Source organism: Parasteatoda tepidariorum, chromosome 11, assembly GCF_982258835.1.
Source record: "Parasteatoda tepidariorum strain Cologne lab strain chromosome 11, Ptep-v5.0, whole genome shotgun sequence".
Lineage (NCBI taxonomy): Eukaryota > Metazoa > Arthropoda > Arachnida > Araneae > Theridiidae > Parasteatoda > Parasteatoda tepidariorum.
This window is the reverse complement of record NC_141765.1, coordinates 42,006,689-42,017,072: the sequence shown is the minus strand read 5'-3', so window position 1 is coordinate 42,017,072 and position 10,384 is coordinate 42,006,689.

Genomic DNA, 10,384 nt, shown 5'->3' with positions numbered 1-10,384 from the left:
ACTTTCGTATGTCAGGACTTTCGAAAGGATGCACTTCATATTTTCCTAAACATAGAAATGAATCATAGCAATTCCAGTCGGGCTCACACATTATTTAAATCAGCTATGATCTCTTTACTTGATTCGAATATTTTCTGCTTTAAATAAATTGTGATTTACAGTTTCTTACTAAATTATCTTGTTAATCCCTTCATGAATACCGACACGTTGGTTATAATTTCATGAAAACGAGAATGTTGGTTACCCGTTCATGAAAACGGGAATAATAGTAATCTTTTCATGAAAGCGGGAAGGTTAATTTTTGTTTTGTGCAGATGTGAAATACATTTAATTAAGGAATCTTTCGCGAGCACTTTTGCGCCAATTCATGCGTTCGTTGGTCTTCTGAGTTAAGTTTAATTTATTAAATTACGAAATTGAAAAGATAAATTTATTGCCATGTACTTGTCTGTCAAACCAAAACATAACATTTGATTATTAAGGAATTAAAATGCATGTAAGCTATTTGTTTTATTATCAATATTCAAATCTTTTTCAAAAAGGCAGATTCTTTAAAAAAAATTCAAATATATAATGCGTAGTATACGGGTTTTGTGCGTTTTATGGCATTGTATACAGTTAACAAATCCGTATAAACTTAATTTGAAAATTTTTTATTTTTATACTTTTTATCAAGGAGTTCAAAGTAAATTTGGCTCATAATTTCATTTCAAGAAATTTAGTATTTTCTTTTTAAAGATTTCTTATGTTTCTCTAAGAGTATTATAGTATATTTTAATATTTTTAAAAAAAATAAACATTTTTATTTGAGTATATTCACAAGAAGTTCTGCTTTATTTCTTTTTAGACTTTTTAGTGCTGCCATCTTGAGTAGAATTAAAAATAATTCAGTTCTTTTACATTTTAAGTATATTAAAATCCTCAATAATTTAAATTTTTAAGGAGACCTCAGATATTTATTTAAATTACAAGAAGTTAGCAGATAATTGATGGTTTCGATTTTAGTAAATGAGAGAATATCTTTAAAAAAAATACCTTCATGAGGAGGTTGTTATATGCAACCAATATCATTTTAAACAAGGAAGCAATTTTTAAAAAAAATTATTTTGACTGAATTTTTAATTATCTTTGAAAAGTAATTTACTTTACAAATTCTAATTATTTCTTCTATACGAAGTTTGAGATAGTGGTTTTCACCATAGTTTTATAGACCAATGAAAGGTCAGTACCGCCATCTGTTGATTTGCTCCGAAAGAAAGATGATAGATGCGTTATAAATTTAATATTTATATTAGTTATTTAGAAATTATGCCATTTATGAAGTTCATTAGTTAATCATGAGCGCCTGAAACTGGTCATTTCAACCTCCCCTTATTTAGATTTCAGTTAAATTGTAAGCTACGCATTAGTTAAAATTGATGAGCCGAAAATCTGGGTACGGAATCTACTCTCATGTAATTTTTTTGGCGCTGGAGGGATGGCACTGGGTGGTTGGAGGGAATGGTGCGGAGACTTGATGATTGCTACGATCATCGGCCCTGCAATCTAAAAGGTGGTAATCCAGCGTGCGCATATGCCAACAATATTTTCGGATTATCTTCAAAGAAGTATTTCAAATTGTCACCAATAATTATTATTATTTTTTTTTTTGGTTAAGGGCGGGCACTTGGGTCTATTTCCCATTGGCCTCAGAAATGCTAGAATTGCTACTCTCTTATGGTTACCCAGTGAGCACCCATGACTAAGCCACGGCGGTGGAGTAGCGTCACCCACGTCATACAACCACAAACCCGTTTATAGGGCGGGTCACATTCACACACAAAGGAGAAAGGGCATAGAACACAGATAGAGAGAAGGAAACATCCATGCCTTGCCCGGGATTCGAACCCAGAACCTTTCTGATTCAAGTACAGTTCCCAGCCCCCTACACAAGCCGGTCGGCCATCAAGCTGAATTAAATAATAACAATTCCAAGCCTATAGGACTATAAGATACGAAGTTATTAATGTTCTTATCTATGAAAAGTACAATTTAGTATTCATTTGTGTTATTTGTACAGACCTAAAATGACGATTGAGACGCGTAAGTTTTTAAGCAAATCATAATTTTTGATTTATACTCGTCTACGATTAATCCTTATAGATTCAAAAATATTTGTTCCGTTGATTGACTTAGTTTTCATTTTATGAGCCTTAGATAAACAGAGGAAAAAAGAGGCAATACATTTGGAAATGTTTATAAAATGTAAAGAACTTAAAGAATGCATACTCTATTGTTTTTATGAGACTAACATATAGTTTATTTATCTTCACCTTTTTTGGGAGCGGATATAAAAAGAATTTTTTTTCAATTAAGACAGGATTTTCAAAAATTTCGAATTGTGAAGTAAAACCTATATGATAACAAACAAGTTACTACTCTCCATTAACTTTATCGCATTAGTTGTAGCTATTTAATTTCTCGAAGACCATCTTTTTTTAATAAGCTTTTTATATAATTAATAAAAGAAAAAGTGAAAAAAAATTTTCCGGTGTCACTGCCATGATTTGAATCTCTTACCTCAAAGACAGTAGGCTTAATATTAGTTAACTACACTGGTTATCATAAATTAAGGAAAATTCACAAAAATCGCGATAACTCAAGAAATTACACATGGAATTTTATGAAACTTACCCACAATATACAACACATAGTAAGGTATTAAACAACATAAAAAGAAATTATCAGACATTAATAGTAGTATAGAAATTAGCACATGTATAAAATAAACAAATTGGAAGTATCGGTTTGCAATAGAAAAAGTACCTTTAATATGGAATATGATTGCCTCTAGAAGCAATACAGCACAAACAGCGATGTGTGATGCTTTCAATTATGCGGTCTATCAGTTCAATAGGAAGTGAGAGCCATTGCTCTTGTAAAGCAGTTGCAAGCGTGGCAAGGGTCTGAGGGGGCGGATTGATGGCAGATACACGCCTCCCTAGAGCATCCCAAACGTGCTCGATAGGATTCAAGTCCGGGGATCGAGCTGGCCACTCCATGCGAGTAATTGTTTCCTGTTGAAGATAATCATCAACAATGCGAGCTCTGTGTGGTCTTGCATTATCGTCCTGTAACAGGAAGCAATCACCAATTGCCCCGGCATATGGGCGCACATAAGCATCAAGGATGTTGTCTCGATAAACCTGAGCATTCACGGTTCCCCTTGGAAAGACATGGAGGTATGTGCGCCCTCCTAAGGATATGCCTCCCCAAACACAGACACTGCCTCTTCCGTATGCATCTCTTTCACGGATGTTTGATGGATGATAACGGGTCCCAGGTTCTCTCCATATCAAATAACGTCTACTGTCACTTTCTAGACTAAACCTGGACTCATCCGTAAAGAGAACAGGCCTCCATTGATCTGACGTCCAGTGGACATGTTGTCGGGCCCACTGCAAACGGTCTCTCCTATGGCGTGATGTGAGCGGCACGCAAATGGCTGGTCGTCTCGCATACAGACCACCTTCGTGGAGCCTTCTGCGCACAGTTGACGTTGACACCAACCTTCCGGTGGCTGCAGCAAGAGAGGATCTAAGATGTGTCGGAGTAGCGGTTCTATTCCTGCGTGCACTTAATGTCAAATATCGGTCATCGGCACTGGTCGTAACAGTTGGCCGTCCTTGACTGAACCTCCTAGATGCCGAATCTGTGGTTTGAAATTGCCTCCAAAGTCTATGAACCACAGATGGACTCACATTTAGCCATCTGGCCACTTCTGATTGACTCTGCCCTGCCTCTAGTCTCCCGATGGCTCTCCATCGTAGTTCTTCAGGCAAATGATGCCTAGAGGTCATTATTACGAATTGGCTATCTCAGATTTTCAATGTCGCAATCACAGTAAAATTTGTGTGCTTTCTCTCAAACTTGGACTTTTATGCTCCAGGCAGATGACGTAAGCCGAGTGCAGCGCCACTAATTTGCATATTGCAATTTTACTCAGCTACTCTTAGTGGACAACATATGCAAATTTTGCACGGTTTGGCTTACTTTTGAAAGAGTTATCGCTATTTTTGTGATTTTTCCTTAATTTATGATAACCAGTGTATAAGTCCCTTTCATTATCTGAAAAAAAAAAACTTTATTTGGTATTTTTAGAAAATACTTACTTTAGAAAATTTACAGATAAAAGTATTCAATTGAAGCACTACTTAGTTACACTTTGCGTGAAGAAATTTACCAATGTTAGTCTATGATTGCCGTGAAATGTCCTGTAATAATTTAGACATGTAGCGGAAAGTGTTTCTGCACTAGTAGTAGCATGAGGCCCAGAGGTATATCAATGCCTCATGGCTTTTCTGATCCATTTTTACTGGATTGGTTGATCTTTTATAATATGTCTCTGGATTAATCATAAAAGAAAATATGCTGAAAACATTGCCTCACTTGTGTAAATAGCAATGTTAGACGCGTAAATTGGTGCAAGCACAAAATTTTACTTTTAATGCATTTAGTACTTTTAATACTTTTAATACAAATTTTGTACTATTACTTCCACCGATTTCGAAGTAAAAAACACAATATTTCACTTATCTATACAGTAATGGTTGCGTTTTCCTCTATTCCAGAATATTTCCATAGTCATACTCAATTTGTAAAAAAATCCTCATGTAACTGATGAAATGAATACGATATTTGACATCAGCTCATCAAATAATCCAGAAATCCGTCATTACATTGAAAACACTTTATCATTACTCAAATTTTACAAACCTGTGGAATGAGACGGGATGGTCCTAAGACTTCAATCAAAAGTTAACACAGATAAGGTCATAGATTCGTGCCACGTTGGTAGTAAAAAACTCAGCGCCTACAAACACTGAAGTAAGATTATCTTCAAAAACGAGCATCCTAAAAATACTTGCGTTAATCATTTATTTATTTATAAATCTGCTGAGTTTCATGCCTAAATGACTCATAAGATCTTATCGAATTGAATATCATATGGCACAAACTAAAGAAACACATCATAAAGAGAAAGAATGGATAAGTGAAGTCAGAAGCATGTTTATGTCGGGAATCGAACCTCGTAACTCAGTGATTCCGAATGTTTTGCGGTAGGATAATGCCCCTTGGCAAAAGAAGCTCCAGACTTAAATAAAGATGACAGCATGCTTTGAGTCCTAAAGTTACTGCAGTAATTAAATGCTTAGGGGCTTCCGTGAACAAGTAAGCCTTTACCTTTCATCAAATCATCCCAAGTATGGAGATAGCGATTCGAATCCCTCACTAACCTTAGAGATAGCAAAAATTACAGAAAGACAGTACAAAGATACTCCTAATTCAACTTGACAAAGGCATTTTTTGTATAAAACATACAAGCCTGCATATGTGTAAGTAACAATAAATAAATAAAATGCTTTCAAGTTTTGCATACTTATTTCTTTTACAAAAGTTGAGCACGCTTACACCCAGTTATTAACTAGAATCAGATTTATTGAATCTAGTGCCAGAAAAGCAAAGATTTCTTTGATAATGAATATTAGTCTGAAACTTCTTCACAATATGGAACACTTTCTCAACAAAACATCCCAAAATTTCATTTTTTTTCCGTTACTATTATATGCAAAAATAAACACATCGATATTATTCTTTATACAATTTGCTTTTAAGCCAAGCTTTTTAATACCAATATTGAACCTCTATAAGTACCTTGTTTAAAATTGCAAAAACAAAAATATAAATCATGATTTGATACTAGTAATTTAAATAACTATTCGATGCGTTATATGTTTTTTGCTGATTTTTAGAATGGAGCTTATGATCTTAAAAATCTTTTAGTTTCTGAAATGTTTATAGTCGCATGAATTCAATATGTACGAATAATATAAATATGTTTTAATTCATTATAAAAGTTTAACCATTTGTAGTCATATACCTTCTTTGAGACACCAATTCCTATTATCAGCGAAATACGACCAAAAAGAATGAAATTGTAAAAAATGATAATCTTCATATTTTTTAACTTACATTTAAAAAAAAGAAACTTGTTTCTAATAACCCGATTTTTGAAAATCTCGACATTTTGTAACTAAACTAGATATTTATTTTTTTACACATACACTAATTTAAAAATTTCTAATCAATCTCTCATAATACATGATATAGTATTGGCATAATATAATATTGAATGATTAAAAATTTTTTCAGTTGCATTGCTGTGCATATATTTATGACAATTGGTATACAATTACTTGACTGATGATAAAACATTTGTGGAAAAACTTTTTAAAATTTGAATTTTCAGTATAAAATACCAAAGTTTGTAAAAAAATGTCAGAACTTAATGCCCGATGATTAAAAAATATCACCAAGAAAAATAATTTATTTTCTCTTATTGTTTTATCTTATTATTTTTCTTTGCTTACGTAAACATTTATTTCCGACTACATAACTGAAGTTTCGGGTTGTATGCCAACACCATGTGCTTCACTTTAAAAATCGATCTTGTAAGTTTTCTTAGCTCAAACTTTTGTTTTCCAAAATACTTCTTTGTATATTTTTATAGTGCCTTTCCTGTTAACTCAATTTCATTAATTTGGCATTTTATCATTTGACATTTTATTTGACATTTTTCATTAATTTGGCTCTACATGTACCTAAATAGAAAATAACTCACTTCTGAATTGAAAATATTTACCCTGAAACAGAAATTTTTCTTTAAGTTTCTGCATAAAGTATTAAGAAATATTTTGCTATTTAGCTAAGAAATATATTGCTAGCTGTTTGGCAAATAGTAAGCAGTAAAAATTATTCTTCATATACATACACTAAATTGATTAGTTTCTATTTAAATAGTTTTACTTTTTTTCACCCAGTGTACGAAATAAATTTCATGCTAATTATTTGCAGATGGCTTGAACAGGAATAATGCTTCATAAACATGATAAGCAAAACGAAGATACATGAAAAAAAATTTAAATTTTGTGATGATGATAAATAAGTTTGGAAATCAATCCAAAAAATACAAGTAAAAATGTATACTGTAAACTAACATGATAATGTTTAATACTATTGCGCTGTTTATGGTGAAGTTTGATCATGATTGTCTCAGTCTCAAAGAACGCCTAAGTAGGCAATCAAACATAGAGGAAAATTACATTGATATACTAAATAGAAATGCTAAAAATATCAAAATACACCACTCACGAGTATATTATGAACATTTGATGTATTAGTTAGCTGAGAGTTGCATTGAAAAAAAAATCCATGGCTGATATTGCCAATAAACGCATCAAGACGACAGCATTTTTTTAACAAGTAATCATAGGTAGTGAAAAATGGATCACTTATAAGGATGTTGAGCAAAATATGTCTCACTAAAAGTAGAATGAAACACCTTTAACCACCAAATGCAGGTCTTCAACCAAAGAAAGTCATATTCTGCATTAGAATTCTGCAGTATGAGTTTTTATCAAGCAGCAACATAAAATAATAAAAAATTATTTGACGAATTAAAGACAGCAATTAAACGAAAACTTTCAGAAATAGTGAATCGCAAGATCGGAATTCCTCTAGAAACTGAGAGGCTATACGTGTCAGAGAAAATTGACAAGAGTTGTTAGAGTTTGGTTCGGATATCTTACTATATCCACCATGCCCTCAGATTACGACCGATTCCGATTATTTCAGAATTTTTTAATGGAAAAGACTTTAACTCTTTTGTTAAAATAAAAAAAATCATGTAGAAGCATATTTCTCCGAAATTTTTTAATAGGCAACTTGGCACATGAATGTAGTAGAACACTTATAGTATATATGCATAATTTAATCAATATATATCAAAATTTAAATGTGTGAAATCATTACGAACTTTCCAGATAAAAAAATATTTTGTATTGGACTCCAAATCAAAATTATGATCCTCTTATTAGCATAAATCCAAGTAAACAAAGTATTGAAAATCAACTTTAAACATTCCAAACAAAATATAATACAACTGAAAGTAACAAACAGGACATGAAAGTTTAATCAACATTAATAATTTTTCATGAAATAATTGACTTTTCAATTTTTTGGTGATGTAAACAGCACAAAAATGTGATAGTATATTAAAATAACAGAAGTAGCATCATTGAAATTATTTTTTTTAAATACATTCTTTTATTCATTTTTTTTTTGAATAACTAAAAATAAAAATTCCATACAAAACAAAAATTACTTTGTAGTATACAGAGAATGAATATATATTTTTTTAATACCACAAATATGATTAACTCATAAATTATGTTCTAGATTAAACCAATAGAAATACATACAAAATGCTTCAAAATAACGTGGCTTAATAAAAGGAAACAAATGAATCAAAAATCAACATTAGGTCAAAGAGTGATTTTCGTAAACTATCCTCGTATATTACGCATAATTTAAAACTGCTTCTAGCTGCTCCAGATAGCATTGTGTAAACATTGTAAAAACAGGGGTGTAACATTTGTCTCAATCTGATCCTAACATTGTATAAATGTTAGGTTAATACATTGTATAAATGTATTAAGCTAGCACTAAATCTAGATTTATATTTACTCTAAAAGATATCTTAACACCAATAATGTAAGAATCTTCCACCAATATCACGTGTGTTCACAATATTTGTAAACTGATTTTTTCGCTCCTAAACACGTCTATTTCAGCTTACTTTGGATATCGTAGGTAAAATGCTTACAATCGAATACGGAATAACGTGAGTTTGTTTTTGCACACTGCAATACATCTACAGAAGCAAAAGTTTGCCGCTACAAAATGCGCTTTTAGTTGTTTAAAAAGGACTTTTATATTTTAACTTACAAATATCTGCCTATGAAAGAGTTATTATATTTAATTTCTATCTGCTTCTGATATGTTAAGCCTAATCAGAATTTGTCTAAACAGTGTCTCTATGTTACGCGTATGTTTTATTTACAAATTAATTATATTTTAAGAATTAGTATGTTTATGTTTCCGAAACTAAATGTTCTTGCTTTAAATTGCTTCTTCCATATTGTTATTATAAATGTGAATATAAATTTCCTTCTATATTGTTAAAATAAATCTCCTATATTGTTATTTATAAATATTAGTGTTACGGAATACCAAAATGATGACAGCTATTTTACACCAACTTGTTTAAAAGGACCTTCTTGGCTTTCGACAACACTGAGAACAATCCTTTGTTCTTGGCATAGTGAAATACCAAAAACCAGGAGCTTGGCGTTGTACGGTGTAAAGTAGTTGCCATCATTTCTGGGGTTGCGATACTCTAAAATTTTTACAGTGTTCCTGGTTTTTGATTCTTTTGTATACCTGGTTTGTTAAAAATATTAACAAAAAGAAGTGTGCAAAAATCTTACAAAACAATATCATTATTTATGCTTTTTCAATCTACACGATTTGAAATTAATTCTTTCATCTTGAAGAAATAGTTTATAATTATTATTTTTTTAACTTAATATTAGTTTGAGTTTCTTTTACATATTGGTTTTCTTTTAGTTAAGTTTAGTTCAACTAAAAAAAAATCAATTTACACTTCCAAAATCTCGACTTTTACTCTCTTCAATATTTCAGAATCATGTAAATATAATATTTGAATTTATTGACTCATAAATTTTACTTTATTTTTACCATGGAGTAAAAAATTCTAAACTTTTTCAAGTACACTCCTGAAAAAGAAGAACAAAATCAGAAATATTTCTGATACTGGGACAAAATACAGTCTTAAAACCGCAAACCGATATTTATGGAGCGCTTTAAGTGTCTTATCCAGAGGTACTAAAATGTCCTTTGAAAAGGATATTCTACTCTGTTTCCAAGGTAACCTGATGGACAAACTTTCCCTTCTTTTGATCTTCTGTATTTGGTCAATAATCCTCTTGTAAGAATGTTGAAACTTTTCAACAAGGAAACAAATAAGACTTAAATATCATTGAACAATATTCAAAAAGAAACTATACTTGAAAAGGAAATTTCCCTTTTCAAAAACTATATAACTAAACTATAATCTTAAAACAATATTTTAAATCGTACCCAATGTTTCCAGAGTATTTTGCTCGGAGTTTTTTTATGTTTAAGCAAAGAGTTTTCCATTGACTTCACCTCTTAATAAAAATATAGTTGGAACGTATATAGTTGGAATTTTTGGAGTCGAAAATAATAACTTAAATGTGAAAAATGGATCTTTATCTATATTTGGAGAATTCTTGTCAAAGTCAGCTATTGTAAAATCTTGGATAAGAAAAAAATCATATTAATTATGAGCTGAAGGTCAATTGTGGTGAAAGAGTTTCAGCTTCATCCAACCAGTGGGTCGGAAGTAGCGAGCTACAAGTAGCGAAACTACTGTAGTCCCTACTTTTTTCTGTAGTTTGTA